At 41.1% G+C, this 24559-nt stretch overlaps 1 protein-coding gene and 1 pseudogene across 2 annotated transcripts in view; both read right to left on the minus strand.

The window, feature by feature from the left end:
* The window catches only part of frmpd1a (FERM and PDZ domain containing 1a), a 132554-nt gene that overhangs the window by 106856 nt on the left and 1139 nt on the right, over positions 1-24559 (minus strand). The gene's annotated exons all lie outside the window — the stretch shown is intronic.
* Positions 19593-22306, minus strand: LOC140679972 (uncharacterized; annotated as a pseudogene).

Raw genomic sequence — 24559 nt, forward strand, 5'->3', positions numbered from 1 at the left:
TGCTGTTCTAAATGTGTCCACTGGATGTTGCAATAGCAATTCAAGTGTAACCCACGTCACACATGACACTGTTTAAAGATGACATGTCAGCTGACTTTAAGCGCCCTCTGAATTGGCTGCCGCTACTCAAATCAGCGTCAGTTGTGGCTGGCAACAGACTAATGCTGTAGCAACGCACAATGCCATTTTTTTAAATGGTAAATTATCCACTAAACAGATAAAAATAACGAAACAGTAAAATGCAAAGTCAACACGACCATAATTTTTGTAGTTAGAGTTCCGTGCAGCGCTCGCAGTTTGTTGACGGCACGATGTGCACCCTGAACTCCATTGTAAAAATGTGTGTTTCTACATTTGTTGTTTGTTCTATTTTATTTTATGATTAAATCTACCATGTTCACATTGGTTAAGGTTGTAGTTATGTTACCTTTAATTTGGCTATCATGGTGTCATTTTGATCATTGTTTTGAATATATTATAATTGTATTATTTGAATGATGGTAAATGAATGTGTTGTGGCAGTTGCGGATGTCACCAATGTGGCGGTGTGAGGAAACACTCGGTTGCTTTTCCAAACACGTCTTTAATGAACTGCCAACATGATAATACCAAACAGGAAGTGCTTAAAGTTTAATGGCTTTGTAAAAACACTGAGACATAGTCAAAGTTCATGGTGTTTTGGAAACGGCACCAATTTTTTCCTCAGAGTGTTTTGCCAAGAGGATTATTTGTCATGTGTACATTTTCAGACTATGCTTGTTCTGTTTTTGGCCAAAGAAAACAATTTTGAAGTTGTCTTTATTTTTAAGTTATCATGCCATGATTTTACCAGTCCGGCTCACGTGTAAATAGATTTTCCTCCATGCGGCCCCTGGGATAAAAAGAGTTTGACACCCCTGATTTTTAAATGGTTGGACATACAGTACTGCTATAACCCATGAGCAATTTATGTTTTCCTTCTATTGTTTCCTCAGTGTTCTAGACAGAAATGGTATTCTGTTTTCTGCTAGAGCTTTACCCAGCTCCCACCATGCAGTGCACCCAACCACTACTGGCACCAGCATTGCCTTAACGTTCCACATTTTCTCTAGCTCTTCTTAAATGTGAACGTGTATGTGTTTTAGTCAAAGTGCTGCACGCATCAATAATGTATTCAGATAATGCGGCCGCCTGGCTTTGCCAAGAACCTGCAGGCATGTCAGTACGCAGACTAGAACAGGGAATGAGACGGGAATGGAGGCAACAACACATGAGATCCCAAAGAATATAGAGAATTGTATGAAAATAGAGGTATAAAACAACTGTTGTGTGGATGTCGGGGTTAATGCAAAGCTTTGTCAGGTAATGTCAACAATTGATTCACAAGAAACATCTGAGGTGCAGTAATGGATTGTGTTTCCTGACAACAATTTTCCAAAGACTTACAGAGTCAAAGTGGTAACATTCTTTATTGACTTGAAGATACTGTGGTCACAGACACTCAATATACAGTAAGTTTTCAGCTTTGCCCTTTACTGATTACTTACTCTTATTTCATCACATTCTCTCAATGTATTGATTAAGAATTTAAGGACCTTAAAAAGTGAAATATCTACATTCATGGCAGATGGTTTGTGGTGGTTGGTTGCCTTATTTGCCGATTTACCTGTGAACTGATATTTAACCTGTTCGGATGTGGTGCGCCAGGGTGGTACACCCGACCAAAATAAGAATATGTACACAGTTATCTGGTCAAAATGCATACCTTTGGCCACTATTGATACTATTGCATACCTGCCAACTTTTGAAATCAGAAAAACCTAGTAGCCAGGGTCCAGGGGCCGCAGGCCCCGGTAGGTCCAGGACAAAGTCCTGGTGGGGGGTTCAGCTTCGCCCCCCCGACGCAAAATGATTATTAGCATTCAGACAGGTTAAAATGTTGCTAAAACCATCACTTTTCTATCAGTCACAGTGACTTTTCAAAACAAAAATATTACAGCAAAAATCATATGGGTTGATTGACATGTTTATTCTGTAAGCTAACTTCAATAGTTTGAAATTATATATTATTTTTTTGCAATTATGTATAAATATAAAACTTCATGACGACAGTTTTTAAATTAATAAAGAGTAATAGAGTAGTATGATAGTTATATGTTACTTGTTTTGAACATTTTATCGTTATCACAAATAAAAAGATATACTGTACACAGAAATTATTTTTGATTTGATTTATTGTTTATGTAATAAAAGATTTACTTAAAATTTTATGTTTTGTGAGTTTTTTTATGCTACGAACTGTACTTACCGGCGATGTAAACCGAAGGAGACATTTCCGTAATGAAAGCTGCAACACCCTTTTTAGATCCCATCATCACTGCAGCATTATCGGCAGCAAAGCAAACCAAATTCTGCCAAGGAATTTCGTTTGAGTCTATTTCTTCCGCGAGTATTTTGTAAATGTTTTCGCCTGTGGAAGCCGTATTGCATTCCCTCAAAGACAGAAGTACTGACAATACTTTTCCAATGTCGTCATCGAAATATCGAACACAAATGGGGTACAGTTTTACATCGTCATAATCGGTGCTGCCGTCAGTCGACATGCTAAATGGTTCCGTCTTCATGACATCGGCGATACTTTTTGAGGATTCTGTTCCAAGACACTGAATAATGTTTGATGTTTTGGTTCGACCACATCCATATTTTTTGGCGATTTTCGAGTCGGGAAACATTTTCCGAAATAACTGTCCCATGTGATCAGCCAGTGCGATTGGAAGTCCATGCTCAATTATTGCCTCCGTAAATAAAACTTCGGCATTTATCAAATCCAAAGAATCTGTTTGGGCAACGAAAAACGTTGAAAGTTTTCCACTTGTATCGCTAGCAACGGCATTAGACTTGTGTTTTTTTGTCCCAACGTGGTCTCTTACATCGCTAATTCCTCCGTGTGCGATAGAAAAATCTTGTCTGCACAAGGTGCAATTCGCGTAGTTTTCACCCTTTTTGGAACGGATAATTATTCCCGGATAGGCTTTTGAATATTCTTCACGGAATGACTGCAGTTTTCTTTTCGGTTTAAGACTCGTTTGCGATTTTTCTCCGGCTGATTCCATGATCGTTCGCTCGTTTGGAAACAATGGCAACTGGTGCCTCGTGCTTGGCAGCGGTGCTATAAATAGCCTCACGCATGGCATTCGGAATGGCTCGATAGGAAGTTACGGGAAGCAGTGTCGATTGTCATTGTTGTTACGCGATTTCGTGAATAAAACTTAAAAAAAATAAAAAAAATGTAATTAATGAAAAACCGTATTTTTTATCACTGCAACCGTAACCCGGAATAGGTTGATGAAAACCGTACTAATTACGGGAAAACCGGAGTAGTTGGCAGGTATGCTATTGTCCTATAAAAATGGAATTTCCTGTGACTGTAACACTGTTGCTGTTTTTATTACCTGTACAAATAGTTGAAAACAAATTCAAAAAATATTTTCTTACACTGCACATTTTCTATACTAGAGTGAAATCTCATTGAAAAGCTTGACTGTCGTACAATACAGAGAAACTGACCAGTGGAGACTGTATTACGCCACTAACCCAGTAGCTGAAGGCAAAGATCTGGAGATGACTTCAAGTCTTTGTGCACAACTGTCCTTGAATGACCGACATTACCATTCCTTTACTAACTCCCGATTAATATTGGTGTTTGAAAGCTATCTCATCTCTCCACCTACATCCAACTATTGGTGCATCCGACTGCACTGCGTGCTGCCAATCATTGCAGCAATACATGCAGTGTCAGATTACTCGTCTCATCTTTTTTCCACTCTCCTGCCTCAAATTGAGGCAGGAGAGTGGCTACATATCCAGAAAATGGCATAAGCCAGTAAAATTTCAGATGTATGAAAGTGTTTGCACACACAAATCCAAGCACATTTTTTTGTTACATCGCAAACTACTTGGAATCAACCTCAGACGTGTTCATGGCCTGGCACCTCAAGACCAGGCTCCCTAATACAGTGTGTTCCAAATGATTATGCAAATTGGATTTAAGAGTCAAAATCATTTGTTTTTTTTGTTTTTCCATCAAACTCATGGATGGTATTGTGTCTCAAGGCTCTGTAGATCATTGACATCAATCTCATACACCTGTGAAAAATGGTCTCCTAGGTGAGCCCAATCAAAGGAATACTGCTTAAAAGTGATGTTACACATTATTACATACTTGCCAACCTTGAGACCTCCAATTTCGGGAGGTGGGGGGTGGGGGGTGGGTGCGGGGGGGCGTGGTTGGGGGCGTGGTTAAGAGGGGACGAGTATATTTACAGCTAGAATTCACCAAGTCAAGTATTTCATATATATATATGCCCGCGACCCCGAAGGGAATAAGCGGTAGTAAATGGATGGATGGATGGATGGAGATATATATTATATATATCTCCATTTTCTCCATATTATATATATAATATATATATATATAATATATATATATATAATATATATATATATATATATATATATATATATATATATATATATATATATATAAGAAATAATTGACTTTCAGTGAATTCTAGCTATATATATATATATATATATATATATATATATATATATATATATATATATATATATATATATATATATATATGTATATATACATATATATATAAATAAAAGAAATACTTGAATTTCAGTGTTCATTTATTTACACATATACACACACATAACACTCATCTACTCATTGTTGAGTTAAGGGTTGAATTGTCCATCCTTGTTCTATTCTCTGTCACTATCTTTCTAACCATGCTGAACACCCTCTCTGATTATGCATTGCTGTGTGGCACGCACAAAAGTGCTTTCATCAAATGCACTAGATGGCAGTATTGTCCTGTTTAAGAGTGTCACAACATTGCTGTTTACGGCAGACGGACTGCTTTACTGTAGACTTTCTTTATATTGTGGGAAAGCGGACTCAGGTCCGCATGGAGCTGGAGGGGGCGTGGCCTCCAGCTCCGCCTGAATTTCGGGAGATTTTCGGGAGAAAATTTGTCCCGGGAGGTTTTCGGGAGAGGCGCTAAATTTCGGGAGTCTCCCGGAAAATCCAGGAGGGTTGGCAAGTATGCATTGTTAAGCAGGCCACAAGTTTCTTAACCTGACTCTCGCCAGGACCTACTACTATCTGGGACTTCTCAATAGGAGATGTATTTCAGAAGGCGGTGCCTTGTAAAAAAAAATCATTGTATGTGATTGGATAAACCACTTGTCCGTTATCTTGAATGACGTGCTACTTCAACCACTCACATCGAAATCAACCCATGACGCTGATGAGAGCGACGCTGGGAAAACCAAAACAGAACAGCCGACATATTGGATAACGACAGAGTGAAAACGTTACAGAAACTTTACTGAAACAACGCAGCAATGTCAGTAGACGATCAATGTCGTTTGTGCAAAGAAAATATGCAGAATGAATGTCACGCCCACGACTCCTCGCTGCGTGCTATTGTTGTTTGAGTCAAACAGTCGCTTCGGCGCTACGTCACATCTATGAAATCTTGCCCGGCGATCCTGATTAGTTCATTATTTTTTGCTATCTTGAAGGAGTTTGCAATGCCCTCGAGCCCAGACCCTTGTGTGGAGCTCAGCGAACTACAAGGATCTGGCGATAGTCAGGTTACAGGTTTCAAGCAATATGGGGAAGAAAAACAATCTCTCTGTTCTTAAGGTAGTTCTTAAGGTAGGTCTTTATTGTCATTGCACAAGTACAATAAAATGTTGTTTTCAGCACAAACCCGTTCAAGATTAGACAAACAAACAGTGCACAAGGTTACAGAACAGGAACGCTGATGGGTCGCCACAAGGTGCCCCGTAAAAGATGGGAAAAAGGTAAACGCTGGGGAAGGATAGTAAAAAAAATACAATCTAGACTGGGCTCCTAAGAGGGCCCAGTCTGGAGTGGGAAAAAAACTCCATAGCAAAGCACATACAGTATCAGCAAGCAGGAGAGATAAGGTTAGAGGAAAGGGGAGCATCCGCCCTCGATGAGTGCCAGTGAGAAAAGCTGCTAAAAAGCGTAAGATAGTACGGGTATGAAAACATTGGATATTTCCAAAAAACTTATGAGTGATCATCGAACTGTCAAGAAATGTGTTGCTAATTCAGAGCACAGGCGAGTTTGTGCAGATAAAGGCACAATTGAAAAAAAGTCCCTGCCAGTCAACTTCATGGGATTCAGAGAGAAGCTGCTAAAAGGCCACTGCAAAGCAGCCAAGAGGTATTACTAAGGTGTAGGATCCTCAAGAAGTTTGCAAGTGTGCTTAAAGCTAATATTCAGCCACCCCTAAACAATGCTCACAAGCAGAAAAGGTTGCAGTGGGCTCAGGAATACATAAAGACTAATTTTCAAACAGTTCTGTTTACTGATGAGTGCCGTGCAACCCTAGTTGGCCTAGATGGCTGGAGCAGCGGATGGTTGGTGAATGGCCACAATGTCCCAACAAGGCTGAGACGGCAGCAAGGGGTTGGAGGTGTCATGTTTTGGGCTGAATTCATGGGGAGAGAGCTGGTAGGTCCCTTTAGGGTCCCCAAAGGTGTGAAAATGACCCCTGCAAAGTATGTAGAGTTTCTGACCGACCACTTTCTTCCATGGTACAAAAAGAAGAACCGTACCTTCCGACAAAAAATCATCTTCATGCATGACAATGCCCCATCTCATGCTGCAAAGAACACCACTAAAACACTGGCTGCTATGGGCATACGAGAAGAGAAACTGATGGTGTGGCCATCATCCTGTCCTGACCTCAACCCTATTGAGAACCTCTGGGGCATCATCAAGCAAAAGATCTATGAGGGTGGGAGGCAGTTCATATCCAAGCAGCTGCTTTGGGACGCTATTCTAACATCCTGCAAATAAATTAAAGCTGAAACTATCCAACAACTCACAAATTCAATGGATGCAAGGGTGATATCAAGCAAGGGGTCCTATATTAACATGTAACTCAGCCTGTTTGATCAAAAGCTATTTCAATCAAAAATATTTAAAATTTATATGGTCTTATAGGACCCAGGACCCAGGCTTAGACTGATTTTTTTTCCCTTTGGAACACAGTGTAAATACGCAAATCATATTGAAAGTAGCCATGTGACTGAGAACGGCAAGCGCTGCCCAATGAGGACTCAGTAGGTGGTGCTTCTTTCTCCAACTAAAGACAACAAAAGATCCTTGAGGGTGCAAGGGAGTTTGCCTAACCAGTCTGCATGTGTTTTGTGGACTTGGAAAAGGAATTTGACCGTGTCCCTCAGGAAGTCCTGTGGACAGTGCTCAGAGAGTATGGGGTATCGGAATGCCTGATTATGGCGGTCTTCTCCCTGTATGATCAGTGTCAGAGCTTGGACCACATTGTTAGCAGTAAGTCGGACCCGTTTCCACTGAGGGTTGGATTTTGCCAGAGCTGACCTTTGTCACCGATTCCGTTTACAACGTTTATGTACAGAATAGCTCGGTGCAGTCTGGGCGTTGAGGGGATCAGGTTAGGTGGCTACAGGATTAGGTCTCTGCTTTTTGTGGATGATGTGGTCCTGCCGGCTTCACCTGGCCAGGATTTGTATCTTTCACTGGATCGGTTCGCGGCTGAGTGTGAAGCGACTGAGATAAAAATCAGCACTTCCAAGTTCGAGTCCATGGTTCTCTCGGTTGGAGTTCCATTCCAAAGTCGGGGAGGAGATCCTGCCCCAAGTGGAGGAGTTCAAGTACCTCTGGGTCTTGTTTAAGAGTGCGGGAAGAATGGATCACGTGATCGACAGGTGTCTGCAGTAATGCGGACCATGCATCGGTCTGTCGTGTAGAAAAAGGAGCTAAGCTGGAAGGCAAAGCTCTCAATTTACCGGCCAATCTACGTCCCCATCCTCACCTATGGTCAAGAGCTTTGGGTTATGACCGAAAGGACAAAATTACGGGTACAAGCGACCAAAATTAGTTTCCTACGTCAGGTGGCGGGGCTCTCCCTTAGAGATAGGGTGAGAAGCTCATTTATTGGAGAGGAGCTCAGAGTAAAGCCACTGCTCCTCCACATCGAGAGGAGCCTGAAGAGGTGGTTCGGGCATCTGGTCAGAATACCCCTGAACGCCTTCCTGCGGAGGTGTTAAGGACGCATCCGACCGGTAGGACACCACAAGGAAGACCCAGGACACTGTAGAGAGACTATGTCTCCCAGCTGGCCTTGGACCACTTCCGGATCCCCCTCGGGAAGAGCTGGTCAAAGCAGCTGGGGAGAGGTAAGTCTGGGCTTCTGTGCTTATGCTGCTGCCCCCGCGACCCGACCTCAGATAAGCGGAAGAAGATAGATGTATGGATCAATCAAAATGTGTATACACATTATGCATACTGGTCCCAGTGAGATTATAGTTTTGGGAAAAGTAATTTTCATTTAAATATCCCAGCGCGTCACGGTGGAAGAGGGGTTAGTGCATCTGCCTCACAATACGAAGGTCCTGAGTAGTCTTGGGTTCAATCCCGGGCTCGGGATCTTTCTGTGTGGAGTTTGCATGTTCTCCCCGTGACTGCGTGGGTTCCCTCCGGGTACTCCGGCTTCCTCCCACTTCCAAAGACATGCACCTGGGGATAGGTTGATTGGCAACACTAAATTGGCCCTAGTGTGTGAATGTGAGTGTGAATGTTGCCTGTCTATCTGTGTCGGCCCTGCGATGAGCTGGCGACTTGTCCAGGGTGTACCCCGCCTTCCGTCCGATTGTAGCTGAGATAGGCTCCAGCGCCTCCCGCGACCCCAAAAGGGAATAAGCGGTAGAAAATGGATGGATGGATGGATATCCCAGCGCTAAAAATAGGGATACGCAAGACTCTCCTCTAATCCCCTCCAAAAAATGAGAGGTCCACATATGATAGTGACATCATCATAGCGTCCCGAAGAAAGACAGGAAAAAAGAAAAAAACATATATTTTGGTTTTTAATTTGTGAAAGACAATACCTAGCAAACCAAGCAAACTCCATACAGAAAGGAAGAAGCAAGAAGTATATATATAAAATCCGCTATACCTCCCTGATACCGAAGTACATGTCAAACTACTTCCTTAACGTAAATGACCGCCATAACCACAACACCAGGGGGAGCTCCAAGAACCACGTTAAACCCAGATTCTGATCTAACAAAGGTCTTAACTCATTCTCTTTCTATGTCACATCAATGTGGAATGCGCTCCCAACAGGTATAAAAGAAAGGGCATCTCTATCCTCCTTCAAAACCGCAAAAAAAGTACATCTCCAGGCAACTTCAACCCTAAACTAACACCCTCCCCGGATTGTTGTTAATAATCAAATGTAAACAATCAAATGCAGATATATTTTTCTTATGCCTTCTGATATCTCTCTCTCTCTATGTCCACTACTTGCTGTACATATCCTACCAAGTCAGACCTACACTGTTTCAATATCCATTTCTCTGTTTTCAATTGTTGATGACTGATGATAACAACCAAGCCTAATCCCCCCCCTCCACACCCCTAATTGTAAATAATGTAAATAATTCAATGTATACACCCTGATGATTATCTTGTGTGATGACTGTATTATGATGATAGTATATATGATAGCATATATCTGTATCATGAATCTGACCCCGACTTAAACAAGTTGAAAAACCTATTCGGGTGTTACCATTTAGTGGTCAATTGTACGGAATATGTACTTCACTGTGCAACCTACTAATAAAAGTCTCAATCAATTAATCAATCAATCAATCAAGTACTATATTGTGCAACACACACTGACTCAAACAAACCAACACCAACCACTCCTTCATCTCTTTTTGCATTTGCAAGGGATATTTTTATCCATCAGTAAAAAACTTAACATGAACAACTATTTCTCTTTGTTTGTGCAAAGTCTGCAGATTTGAGTGTCTGCATTTGTATGATTAAAATTTCACATGCTGGGTTGGGCAAACAGTGATAGACACACCCTGAGCCATTATAAATGATAAATGATAAATGGGTTGTACTTGTATAGCGCTTTTCTACCTTCAAGGTACTCAAAGCGCTTTGACACTACTTCCACATTTACCCATTCACACACTGATGGAGGGAGCTGCCATGCAAGGCGCTAACCAGCACCCATCAGGAGCAAGGGTGAAGTGTCTTGCTCAGGACACAACGGACATGACGAGGTTGGTACTAGGTGGGGATTGAATCAGGGACCCTCGGGTCGCACACGGCCACTCTTCCACTGTGCCACGCCGTCTGGTATTAAACTTGACAAATGCGATTGCATTAAACATGTATCTGTGGCTAAAAATAGCATAATAAATTGGTAGAGGAGTTAGTCGGCCTTGTATTTCATTCCTCATGGCCATGTGTAAATAAAGCCATACACATCTCACAGCATATATCCTGTGAACTTGCAGACTGATGAAACGGCAACAATACAGGTCATCAGGTTCATGGGGACATGATGCAGCAAAATATTCAGACTGACCTTGTCCTAAATTACATGACTTGTGATTACTGTGTCTCTCAGTCATTTACACAGATGCTTGAATCTATTGATCTGGTCTTGACTAATTGTTCATCAAGTTGTTGAATTGTTTGCCTGCAGTAAGCCATCCATTGAGACTTTTATTAGTAGGTTGCACAGTGAAGTACATATTCTGTACAATTGACCACTAAATGGTAACACCCGAATAAGTTTTTCAACTTGTCGGGGTCCACCATTGATTCATGATACAGATATATACTATCATCATAATACAGTCATCACACAAGATAATCATCAGGGTGTATACATTGAAATATTTACATTATTTACAATTCGGGGTGTGTAGGGGCGGGGGGGGTTAGGTTTGGTTGTTATCATCAGTCATCAACAATTGAGAACAGAGAAATGGATATTGAAACAGTGTAGGTCTGACTTGGTAGGATATGTACAGCAAGTAGTGGACATAGAGAGAGAGAGAGAGATCAGAAGGCCTAAGAAAAATATCTGCATTTGATTGTTTACATTTGATTATTAACAATCCGGGGAGGGTGTTAGTTTAGGGTTGAAGTTGCCTGGAGGTGTACTTTTATTGCGGTTTTGAAGGAGGATAGAGATGCCCTCTTTTATACCTGTTGGGAGCGCATTCCACATTGATGTGACATAGAAAGAGAATGAGTTAAGACCTTTGTTAGATCGGAATCTGGGTTTAACGTGGTTCTTGGAGCTCCCCCTGGTGTTGTGGTTATGGTGGTCATTTACGTTAAGGAAGTAGTTTGACATGTACTTCGGTATCAGGGAGGTGTTGCGGATTTTATAGTTTAGGCTCAGTGCAAGTTGTTTTACTCTGTCCTCCACCCTGAGCCAGCCCACTTTGGAGAAGTGGGTAGGAGTGAGGTGGGATCTGGGGTGGAGGTCTAGAAGTAATCTGACTAGCTTGTTCTGGGATGTTTGGAGTCTAGATTTGAGGGTTTTGGAGGTGCTAGTGTACCAGGAGGTGCATGCGTAATCGAAAAAAGGTTGAACGAGAGTTCCCGCTAGAATCCTCATGGTGCTTTTGTTGACCAGAGAGGAGATTCTATAGAGAAATCTCGTTCGTTGGTTGACCTTTTTCATTACCTTGGTTGCCATTTTATCACAGGAAAGATTAGCCTCTAGAATGGAACCTAGGTAGGTGACCTCATCTTTCCTGGTGATAACAATGTCACCCACTTTTATAGTGAAGTCATTAACTTTCTTAAGGTTGATGTGGGACCCAAACAGGATGGATTCTGTTTTACCCAGACTGATAAGATTACCCTCCTGATAATGTTTTTCTTTTTTAACAAAATCTGTCATAAACCTTTTAAAGGTCTCATACTATGATTTTATTTCTACATATAAAACATTTTCTTTGTGGTTTACATAAAATGTAATGGTGGTTCTTTCGTCTTTTGCATAGATCATGTTTTACAGACTATCTTCAAGCCACTTTGTGACTGTCTCTTCAGGATGCACTGCTTTGTGGGTTGTTTTATTTATGTACCGAAGGCCAACTCCCCTTCGACAGTGTCTTCTCCGTGTTGTAGTCTTAAGCACTTCCATATCACGTCTACTTGGTTTTTTGTTTAATATAACTTATGGGCTATAATTTTGCACCACAACGGAATAAAATGGCGGACTCGTACAAAGCTCGTTGGGTAAACCTCTACCGTATATGGAGATACCCATGACAAATCTAAGGCAAAATATATCACCGACATCTCAAATTCCAAACAGCTCAATTGGTGCATGTTTGGTAGAAGGCAAAACTGTTTTATAAATATCCCCCCTGTGCCTCTACGGTTTGATTTCAAATGTATGTACTTACTCATGAGGATCTCAAATAGACAACAACAAAAGCCAACAGGTAAGAACATTTGGTTTTGCAAAATAAGAGCCCTGTGAAAGGGCTCATAATATGATACTGTTTTACAAACCCCCAAACCAGTGAAGTTGGCACGTTGTATAAATGGTAAATAAAAACAAAATACAATGATTTGTAAATCATTTTCAATCTATATTCAATTAAATAGACTGCAAAGACAAGATATTGCAAATAATTTAGGGATTTCACCATCTACGATTCCAGAGAATCTGGAAAAATCACTTCACGTAATATTGAATTCCCGTGACCTTGGATCCCTCAGGCGGTGCTGCATCAAAAACCGACATCAGTGTGTAAAGGATATCACCACATGGGCTCAAGAACACTTCAGAAAACCACTGTCAGTAACTATAGTTAGTCGCTACATCTCCATCCATCCATTTTCTACCGCTTATTCCCTTTGGGGTCGCGGGGGGCGCTGGAGCCTATCTCAGCTACAATCGGGCGGAAGGCGGGGTACACCCTGGACAAGTCGCCACCTCATCGCAGAGTCGCTACATCTGTAAGTGCAAATTAAAACTCTACTATGCAAAGCCAAAGCCATTTATCAACAACACCCAGAAACACCGCTGGCTTTGCTGGACCCGAGCTCTTTTAAGATGGACTGATGCAAAGTGTAACAGTGTTCTGTGGTCTGACGAGTCCACATTTCAAATTGTTTTTGGAAACTGTGGACATTGTGTCCTCCGGAACAAAGAGGAAAAGAACCATCCGGATTGTTCTCGGCGCAAAGTATACATATATATATATATATATACATATATATATATATATATATATATATATATATATATATATATATATATACAGTACAGGCCAAACGTTTGGATACACCTTCTCTTTTTCACAATGTGTTTTCTTTATTTTCATGACTATTTACATTGTAGATTGTCACTGAAGGCATCAAAACTATGAATGAACACGTGGAGTTATGTACTTAACAAAAAAAGGTGAAATAACTGAAAACATGTTTTATGTTGTAGTTTCTTCAAAGTAGCCACCCTTTGCTCTGATTACTGTTTTGCACACTCTTGGCATTCTCTCGATGAGCTTCAAGCACACCTGTGAAGTGAAAACCATTACAGGTGACTACCTCTTGAAGCTCATCGAGAGAATGCCAAGAGTGTGCGAAAAAGTATATATATATATATATATATATATATATATATATATATATATATATATGTATACATACACACACTTGCAGTGTGTATATTAAACTTTGATGGAAGGTTTTGAAGGCTACAATGGTGACTCCGATTAACGGCCACTTACAAGCGTTTTTTTTTTTTGTCTTCAGAATCCTATTAAAAAAGACATGCGTGTTCTTGTCTCTTACTATGATTGTGAACAATTGGCAAAATTCCAAAAAAGTGCAATTTACCATTAAAGGTTGCCAACTTAGCCCTATATCCAAATATCTATGGATTAAAAAAACTGTTCAAATGTTATGTATTGTGTTGCCAACGTTCCTTTGAAAAACAGAATCGTGCGTATTTAGTAACAAACCTACGTGTTCCGTATTGAGCTGCCAAGGAACACACTTTGTCCCAAATTTTTACTACCGTGAGAATTACAAATATTTGGTAAAATATTAATAGATTATTCCGAACAACAATAGCTGCACAACAATCTGCTAAAGGCAAAGCCATTTGATACCAGATACTGATACTGATCAGTATCTGATCAGGATGCTGATCGCACCCTTGTGAAACTCCTTGCCGCTCGACTTTTCTGGCTTCTGTTTGTTTTGCCTTGGCTGCTGTCACTTTGCCCTATCTGCCTAGCTTCTAGTAATCAGCAGAGGTGGGTAGAGTAGCCAGAAATTGTACTCAAGTAAGAGTACTGTTACTTTAGAGATGTATTACTGATTACAAAGGAAAATAACAAGTTAGCCTTTACGCAAACCATAAACTGATAGGTGTGGGCTGCACCTGGGAACACACTGTGCAACTTCTGATTGGTGTTTCTATGCATGCGTGTGTGTGTGTGTGTGTGTGTGTGTGTGTGTGTGTGTGTGTGTGTGTGTGTGTGTGTGTGTGTGTGTGTGTGTGTGTGTGTGTGTGTGTGTGTGTGTGTGTGTGTGTGTGTGTAAGACTGTGTGTATGTGTGTGTGTGTGTAATTATTACACTGTAACAATAATTTGTATCAACAATGTAGGAATAATGAATATCCCAACAATAGTAATAGACAACATAGCAATAATGGTAATAGACAACATAGCAATAATGGTAAGGAAACATTGAGCACATGTTAACACTTTGAGACAGAGTATAGCAGCAGGTCAAATTAAATACCCTCATCTCTATATTTGAACCAGACCCCATGTTTGTATAATAGTTTAAATTGATTAATAGTTTGGCATTGCTTGTGTTGTAAGTCCAGATTGTTCCATAGTTTTACTCCGCATACAGACACACAAAGAAAGTTATGAGCCTGCACTCGTCTTATAAAAAAACGTTGTAGATTAGGCGGCAATAATTTTTTTAATGCTTTATATAAGATTATTAATGTATTATATTTAACAAGGTCCTCAAATTTGAGCAACTTTGATTGCATAAACAGATTATGAGTATGTTCTAAATAACCAACGTTGTGAATGATCCGCAATGCTCTTTTCTGTAATATGATCAGAGGATGAATTGTGTTGTGGTAAGTATACCCCCATACTTCAACACAGTATGTAAGGTATGGGAGTACCAAGGTGCAGTATAGAGTACGTTGAGTTCATGTAAGCTTAAGCTTGTTGTTGTTTGCCGCTGAAACTTTATGTGCAGTTAATCATGTGACCGCTGGCTCTGTTTGATTGTTGAAACGGAGTCAAACGTCACCAGTGACTGCATTTGATTGGTGAAACACAGGCATGCGATAGATCCTACTTTGAAGGTCTGTCTGACAAACCAAAACAAACAAAGCGTGCATTAACAGATCGATAAAAATCAGTAGCGAGCTGAATGTAGATAAATGGAGCGGAGTAAAAGTAGCGTTTCTTCTCTATAAATATACTCAAGTAAAAGTAAAAGTATGTTGCATTAAAACTACTCTTAGAAGTACAATTTATCCTAAAAGTTACTCAAGTAGATGTAACGGAGTAAATGTAGCGCGTTACTACCCACCTCTGGTAATCAGATTCCATAGCCACGTTCACACTACAGGGTAGGATGTCCAATCCAATGACAAGTTACCACAACATAGCATGAAGACTATAACCACTCTATTTGACTGGAGATCTGCTTCATAAATGAATAGGGGTATAACGATGCATCCACTACATCAATCTATCGATTTATAGTCCTACGAGTCAACTACATCCATCTGTTGGCCTTTGGGAAGATATGTATCGATCTAACATTGTTTTAAAAGGCAATCAATCAATTTGTATCGATGCTAGAAAAAAGAAAAACATTGGATTTAAGAACGGCAGACTTAATATCAAGTTTAACTGTCAGGAATAATTTTGTAGTGGAGGTTGTGATCCCAAAAAAGCAGGAGACAGCAGGCAACATGCAGGTAAATGGGCATTTAATGTCAAAAGGTCCAAAAGTCCAAGGTAGAGTGCAACAGGCTTATGCACAAAGCACGCACAGGAAAACTGTGCTAGGAAAAAAAAACTAACGAGGGCTAACAATAAAGAAATGCAAAACAAGAAGTCAGAAATTGCCACAATCCGTGAAAGTTCCTCTGAATACCAAAAACGCCAAACATTTGGAATGATTCCGCGACCAACAAAGAAAAGAGACTGCCTTAAAAAGCCCTCCAACACCAGGTGAGACAATGCAAACAAGCCGCGGGTGAGGATGGAAGTGCTCAGAAAGAAAGTAACCAAAATAAGAGCGTAAAACAGGAAGTAAAGCAAAAAACCCAGAAAAAAACACCCAAAAACTAAAACAAAGAATGGCCTGGTCTAACAGGTCGTAACATTGAGCACTTAACCTTAAATGTTATTCAAGTCTTTCTGCCCATCTGTAGCGCCATCAGTCATCAAAACATATCCGACCGAGAAAGGTCACACAACGAATGCAAACGGCAAAAGACAATAACATAAAGCGACAAACCAACATATTTCAGGTACAGCATGATTGCAAAAGCCGCAACCAAATATTCAGTGCATAAAAGTTCAGTGTAAAAAAAAAATCAGTGAATAAGACTTCTGTGTAAAAAAATTCAGTGTTGAAAAAAACTGTCTGAAAAATTTGTTGCTTTAAAAAGCAAGACTCACTTCCGCTAAATTAAGACTGAAGCAATTGATCCTGCGAATGAGGTGTCAAGTTTGAAGTCATGTGACACGTGTCTGGCAAAACAGCATACAAAAAAGCATGATACTGGGCATGATACTACAAACCCCGTTTCCATATGAGTTGGGAAATTGTGTTAGATGTACGTTTGTAAATATAAACGGAATACAATGATTTGCCCATGTGGTGATATCCTTTAGAGATTGATGTCGGTTTTTGATACAGTGCCGTCTGAGGGATCGAAGGTCACTGTCATTCAATGTTGGTTTCCGGCCATGCCGCTTACGTGGAGTGATTTCTCCAGATTCTCTGAACCTTTTGATGATATTATGGACCGTAGATGTTGAAATCCCTAAATTTCTTGCAATTGCACTTTGAGAAACGTTGTTCTTAAATTGTTTGACTATTTGCTCACGCAGTTGTGGACAAAGGGGTGTACCTCGCCCCATCCTTTCTTGTGAAAGACTGAGCATTTTTTGGGAAGCTGTTTTTATTCCCCTATCATGGCACCCACCTGCTCCCAATTAGCCTGCACACCTGTGGGATGTTCCAAATAAGTGTTTGATGAGCATTCCTCAACTTTATCAGTATTTATTGCCACCTTTCCCAACTTCTTTGTCACGTGTTGCTGGCATCAAATTCTAAAGTTAATGATTATTTGCAAAAAAAAAAAAGTTTATCAGTTTGAACATCAAATATGTTGTCTTTGTAGCATATTCAACTGAATATGGGTTGAAAATGATTTGCAAATCATTGTATTCCGTTTATATTTACATCTAACACAATTTCCCAACTCATATGGAAACGGGGTTTGTACATCATTAGCAATTCAACGCGACTATAGAAATTATTCCAATGGTTAGAATCTGCACATTTGAGTGACATACGAAGCTCTGCTTCATGCAGACCGGGCACAAACCGGGCAGAGTGGGCAGGGCTTGTTTACGGAGCAGTGAGTGTCAAACAAAGGCTGATTTCTACAGCAAAGTTCTGCAGAATAGTGATATTATATTGAATATGTGGATGTTTTTCACCCTTTGCTATTATGTTGCGCTGTGTTTGTTGCATCTTTGTTGAGCTTGCTCGATTATTAAAAAAAAATGTCGATCAAGGAGGTGGTTTGCAGTAGAGGAGCGACGTTTATAAATTCTCAATATGAAGTGTTTTATTGTTTATAGTTAATATTGTAAATCCCAAATTCTGTATTTTTATGTACATTCTGACTGTCATATAATTTAGTAACAAAAAAACTAAAGTTTATTCTGTTTTTGAGATGGTCTGTTTAGTTTTTTACTGAAAAAGACACTCAGAATATAAATGAAAATGCAGAATGTGGGATGTACAATATTAATAACTATGAACAATAAAATGTTTTTTATTTTTGGTCGAAAGAAACTAGACAAAACCATGGTTGGTTGCATGAAAAAAGGCAATCCGGGTCTGGTAACCTCGCAAAACAGGAAGTGATCAGTGAGCAATGGGAGGGACATGTTAACTGCCAATCGCATAACAGTATCAACTATCACGTTTGGTTGCACCCTCTTGCTGTCTCGCTGTTGATTCTCTGCATGGAGTGAGAAGAGAAACTAAAAATTAGTGCCGCTGAGAGCAAAGAAATTCTCGATAAAACAGGAAAAGTCACCTCGACAGTATAGCAGTTTTTTAGTTTTTTTTCCAAGTGGACGGTACAAAATGGATGAATGGATGGGACCGTAGTCCTTCATTGAGGTCAACTTTTCTTTTGAACCCTCGTCCATTCCCTATTAAGGATGTACGTGAATAACAGGTAGGAGGGACTAAAGTAAATACCATAATGTAACAAACGAGCTACTTTAAAATAATAATTTGGTCCAATTAAGGTTGTATGGTATACCGGTATTAGTAAAGTACCGTGGTACTAATGAATCATAAACGGTGCTATACCGCCTCAAAAAAATACCGGTGCCCTTTTCTTTTTTCCGTCGTCACGTCGGGATATTGCTGGTTTTACGAGCATGTTCTGCAAGGCACAATTACAGAAACTTACAGGCAGACAGAGTGTGTCAACAGAAAGGGGAGAATGGATGCATTTTGGTTTAAAAACTAACAATAAAGGTGAAGCTATAAAACTAAAACGCCGCTCTATAAATATGGCTAGCAAGCTAGCGGCTAACGTCCAGCCACAGTCGGCAGTGTTTAGCTACTTTTAAATCACTAATCCTTGCCTCCATAGCGACAAATAAAGTAAGTTTCTTACGAGTATCATCCCTGCAGGACGAGGAATACTGTAGCTAAACATGCTTCAATACACACCGTAGGAGGATATAATAGCTAACTGCTAACAGGCTAGCGCTCCTCAATGTAAACAACTGCCATGGGTGGATCTACACCTAATGATACCAAGTACAAGAGCGTATCAAGTCGATACTACAATGATTACATCAATATTTTTTATCATCACAAAATCTTTTTTTCTTTAAAAAAAAAATTATATTATGTTTAAAAAATCAGGAAATATGTCCCTGGACACATGAGAACTTTGAATATGACCAATGTATGATCCTTTAACAACTTGGTATCGGATCGATACCCACATTTAGAATATGACTTAGACACACTTTATTGATCCACAAGGGAAATTGTTCTAAATTTGCGGTTTCATCCAAAACTAATGTAAAGTATCAAACAACAGAAGAAAAAGTGATTATTACATTTTAATAGAAGTGCAGATAGAACAGGTTAAAACAGAAAGTAAGCATATGTTAACAGTAAATGAACAAGTAGATTCATAATTCATGTATTACCGCTTGTCCCTCATAATGTTGACAAAATAATAGAATGAGAAATGACACAAAATTTTTACTGCATATGTCAGCAGCCTTTGTTTACTTACTTACTGCTAAAATACAAGTTGTCACTGTGTACATACATCTATCTACTGATGCCTGGTCTGCACACATTCTCAGTGACCTCTTGAATTCACCGGGCGTTTCGGGTCTCTCAACTGGTCATGCGCCCTCCTCCAAGCGACCCAACCGGGGGTGATCAAATCCCCCGGCTTGTGTCCAGACGGCTGGCCAGCTACCATGACTCCAAGGATCTCCTCTTTTGAGCCACAACCATCTCGAGGCCCTTTCCGCCGCTTCGGTATTACTGCTTATGGCTCTCCTCTTTCTTTCTCCATCGATGCCCAAACTGCTGAAGGCTCTGTCAAAGGAACGGGATGAAAAATCCTCCGCATCCAACCTCCACAGGGAAACACCTTGCTCTCCAACCAGCTTGTTGACAGTTGCTGACTGGTCCTGCATACTTGGAGAGCTTCCTCTCGAAGGCTTCTTCCAGGCGATCTTCCCACAGCACAGCTTGTTTGGTGGACTCAGACACAAGGACAATGTCTGGTCGCAGGGTGGTGACTGCGATATGGCTGGGGAACTTCAGCTGGTTTTCAAGGTCCACCAACAACTGCCAGTCTCTTGCAGATGTCAGGATGTCTGCTGATGTTCTACTGGCAGGAGTTGGCGTGTCCCCAGCTCTGACAAAGGGGATGGTTTTCTTGGAGGGGTGGAACTGTTTTGCCCATGCCAGTCCTGCGCTAATGGCTTCAGCGATGGTCTTCAGGACCTGGTCATGCCTCCACCTGTACCTTCCATCTCCAAGTGCCTTTGTACAGCAACTGAGGATGTGTTCCAGGGTTCCTCGCTTGGAGCACAGTGGGCATGCTGGTGTCTCTGCCATGCCCCATGTGTGCAGGTTTGAAGGACTTGGGAGAACATCATACACTGCCTGGATGAGAAATTTGATGTGTTGCGGCTCGGCTTTCCAAAGCTCAGCCCAGGTCACTCTCCTCTCAACCGCATTCTCCCATCTTGTCCAAACTCCCTGTTGCTTCATTCCAACAGCCTTGCAGGTTTTCGTCTCCTCCTGAACAAGACACCGGCCTCCCTTCCCCCTGGTGTTCAGTTGGGGAGTTGGAAAGGATCCTAGCCCAGCTCGACCCCGTGTGACTACTCCAATTAGGCTCCTGTGTCGCAGATTTGAATCTGCCTCTTGAACTGCTTCCTCTGCCCTCCATTTCCTGCCAGTCCTCACTTGGATCCCTGCTTTGGCCACCTTCGGATCACTTGAGTCCCTGTACTGAACCACTTCTCTGGCTCTAGTTACCTTAAATTCCTCCTCCAAGGATTTGAAAGGCAACTGCAGTTTGTTGCTGTTCCCGTAGAGTGCAATGCTACTCAGGCTTTTAGATAGTCCTAGCCATCTCCGGAGGTGGTTGCTGACCCTCCGCTCTAGGATCTCAACTGTCGAGATGGGGAACGAGTAGACAAGGAGGGGCCACAGGATTCTGGGAAGAATGCCATGCTGGTAAATCCAGGCTCTAAACTTCCCAGGTAGGCCTGACTTGTCCACAGATTTCAGCCAGCCATCCAACTCAGCGCATGTCGACTGAATGGATGTTGTTTCTCTCAAAGAGCAGTCAAAAACCTTGCCCAAGCTCTTGACTGGCTTCTCTGAGATAGTTGGGATGGCCGTGCCTGTGATGTTAAACCGAACTTGTCCTCCACTTTCCCCTTCTTCAGCACTATTGATCTGGATTTGGTGGGTTTGAAACGCACTTTTAAGTCCCTTCAGAATCCAACGGCAGCCTGGGACTGATTCTGTTGTGACTGTGAGGTCATCCATGAATGCCCTGATGGGTGGTTGCCTTTGTCCGGGATTTGTGCGGGGCCCTCTGCTCTCTGGCTCAGCAGACTTGGTGAGCATGTTCATGGCCAGTGAGAACAGTGTCACAGAGAGAGTACACCCTGTGATAATACCAATATCCACCTTGTGCCAACTGAATGTTGTTGCTCCGAAAGAGACTCTCAACCTGGAATTGCTGTAGTAATCAGAAATTAGGTCTCTACTCCTGCTGGGTACATGATGTTGGATGGAGCCGAATGCATTTGCCAGGTAAAGCCACAGTACTGATAGGTTGCCCTTGTTGTCTCGAGCCTCCCGAATGAGCTGCGTCACCACACCGGTATGCTCCATACATCCTGACATTCCTGAAATGCCGCCTTTCTGGACAGATGTATTGATGTAGGTGTTCTTTGCCAGGTAGGTACACAGTCGTTTGGAAACAGCTGTGTGCTGTGTACACACAGCAGGGAGATGAACTGGTCTAGCTGAATGGAGTTTTCCTCCTTTGGGATCCATACCCTTTCCGCCACTCGCCATTGCTCAGGGATCCCCCCCTTCTCCAGAAGACTCGCAGGATTTTCCACAGACGCAGCAGGAGTTTGGGACAGTTCTTATACACTTTGTATTAAGTGCCACTGGTTCAGGGAGGTCTACGAGGTTGTTACACTCTCCCAACTCCTGCTCTCTTGCGGGGTCACTGTACGTTTGCTTCAGATGTTGATCTATGTCTTCCTGCAAGGAGTCCAGTTTGCCACTGCGCTTCTGTCCCAGCAAATCCTTCGTGAACTTGAACAGGTTACCGATGAAAGCAGCACGCTCGATGGAGAATTTTGATCTTTTTCCGAAGGATGCACATCAGCTGGGCCAGGCCGGTGCGTTCTTCATGTCCTGCCGCCTTGTACTGGAACTTCAGCGCTTCCATCTCCTGTCTAATGTTGTTGATCCTGACAACTCTATGGTTATTTGAGTATGTGGTTCCGGAGCTTCTCTTCTCCTCCTCGCCGAACCGTTCAGCTGCGATGCAGACAATGATTGTTGTCATAGCTTGTAGCTTGCCGTCGGCTTCTCCCTTCACCATTGCCTCCAGAATTTGGTCGACATCGTCATCGAGTTGCTTCCAGAGTGAGGTCACGCTAGCTGCAGGCCACTTGATCCACCTTTGTTCAGACTTGATGCTCGAGGAAATAGTTTGCAACACATGGAGGTTCTGGGCACTATGGGGTGACTCCGGGCCTAGCACCTCCTGCGTCTCACCAGGTGTAACACCTGTGCGTTGTGTTTCTTCCGCTCCCAACAGGCATTTCTTCCTCGCTTGGTGGATCTTTAAGCCATGGATGTTCTTGCAGACTTTACCGCATGTACACTGCACGCTCATAGTCGTTTGTCCGTTGCCTAGGTCTGTTAACGTTAAATCCGTCCGACTGGGGTGCTCATCCTCCCCCCCCTCTTGGGCTCCCCTGGGGTTATTTTTCCTTTAGGTTCATTGTAGCTTGGTTGGGTTCCTCCTCACAGAGGATGCAAATTGGGTTTCTGACCTGTTCTGCACCGGTTTCCGTCTCTCCGGGCTGTCACTGACTCTCCAGTAGTCACCACACTCTTCATGGTTGTCATCCAGTCTTTCCTGGCTGTCACTAATCGCTCAGGGTATTCGCTGTGTAAATACATCTACTGATGCCTAGTCTGGACACATCCTCAGTGACCTGTCTAGTATGTTCACTATTTTATTTAAAGCCAAAATTGTTCTTCGATTGCAATAATAAAAATATGTTTAATGTACCCTAAGAGTTGTTAAAATAAAGCCAATAACGCAATTGTTGGGATCCCCTTTATTTACAAAATTATCGAAACGTATCGAAATACATTTTGATACCGGTACCAAAATATTGGTATCTGGACAACAATAGGTCCAATAATAATAGAAAAATAATTACTGCGTAGCATAAATTAATTTCCATTCTTAAATAAGAATAACAGTCCAAATTAAATGTTACACAGACAACGTAAATGGCAGTAAGCCTACACAATCGTTCTTCTCAGGTTTCTGTTTACAATTTCACACTTTGCACTATTTTGTTACACTTTATTATAGGGTTGTATGGTATACCGGTAATAGCATAGTATCGCGGTACTAAGGAATCAAAAACAGTACTATACTCTGTTTGAAAAGTACCGGTTCCCCATATTTTAGTTTTATATATATACATATATATATATATATATATATATATATATATATATATATATATATATATATATATATATATATATATATATATATATATATATATATATACACATACATATATGTTTTTTAGCGGGCATGACGCCGCGTCGTCACGTCGTGACATTGCTGGTTTACAAGCAGACACAGTGTGTAGACAGAAAAGGGAGAACGAACACATTTTGGCTTGAAAACTAAAGATAACGGTGAAGTTATAACACTGAAACACCTTCAGGAAGAGGTGCTTTAAGACATGGCTAGCTAGCTTGCAGCTAAAATCTATCTGTAGTCTGCAGTGTTGTAGCTATTTCTAAATCACTAATCCTCGCCTCCATGGCGACAAATAAAGTAAGTTTCTTACAAGTATAATCCCTGCAGGACAATGAATAGATAAACATGCTTCGCTACACACCGTAGCTCACCCGCGTCCCAATCAAACAAATGCCATGGGTGGATATACACCTGACATCCACTGTAATGATACCAAGAACAGTAGTGTATTTAGTCGATACTACTATGGTTGCATCTAAATTTTTTATCGCCACAAAATCTTCTGTCCTTTTTTTCTAATTCCTATTATATATAACATAAAATATGTTCCTGGACACATGAGGACTTTGAATAGGACCAATGTATGATCCTGTAACTACTTGGTATCGGATCAATACCTACATTTGTGGTATCATCCAAAACTCATGTAAAGTATCCAAACAACAGAAGAATAAGTGATTATTACATTTGAACAGAAGTGTAGATAGAACATGTTCAAACGGAAAATTAGCAGACTAACAGTATATGAACAAATGGATTAATAATACATTTTTACAGCGTGTCCTTTATAATGTTGACAAAATAATAGAATGATAAATGACACAATATGTTACTGCATATGTCAGCAGCTAAATTAGGAGCCTTTTTGTTTACTTATTACTAAAAGACAAGTTGTCTTGTATGTTCACTATTTTATTTAAGGACAAATTTGTTCTTAGATTGCAATAAGAAACATATGTTTAATGTACCTTACAATTTTGTGTTAAAATAAAGCCTAAAATGCCATTTTTTGTGGTCCCCTTT

The sequence above is a fragment of the Nerophis lumbriciformis genome, linkage group LG27 (genome assembly GCF_033978685.3).
Source record: "Nerophis lumbriciformis linkage group LG27, RoL_Nlum_v2.1, whole genome shotgun sequence".
NCBI lineage: Eukaryota > Metazoa > Chordata > Actinopteri > Syngnathiformes > Syngnathidae > Nerophis > Nerophis lumbriciformis.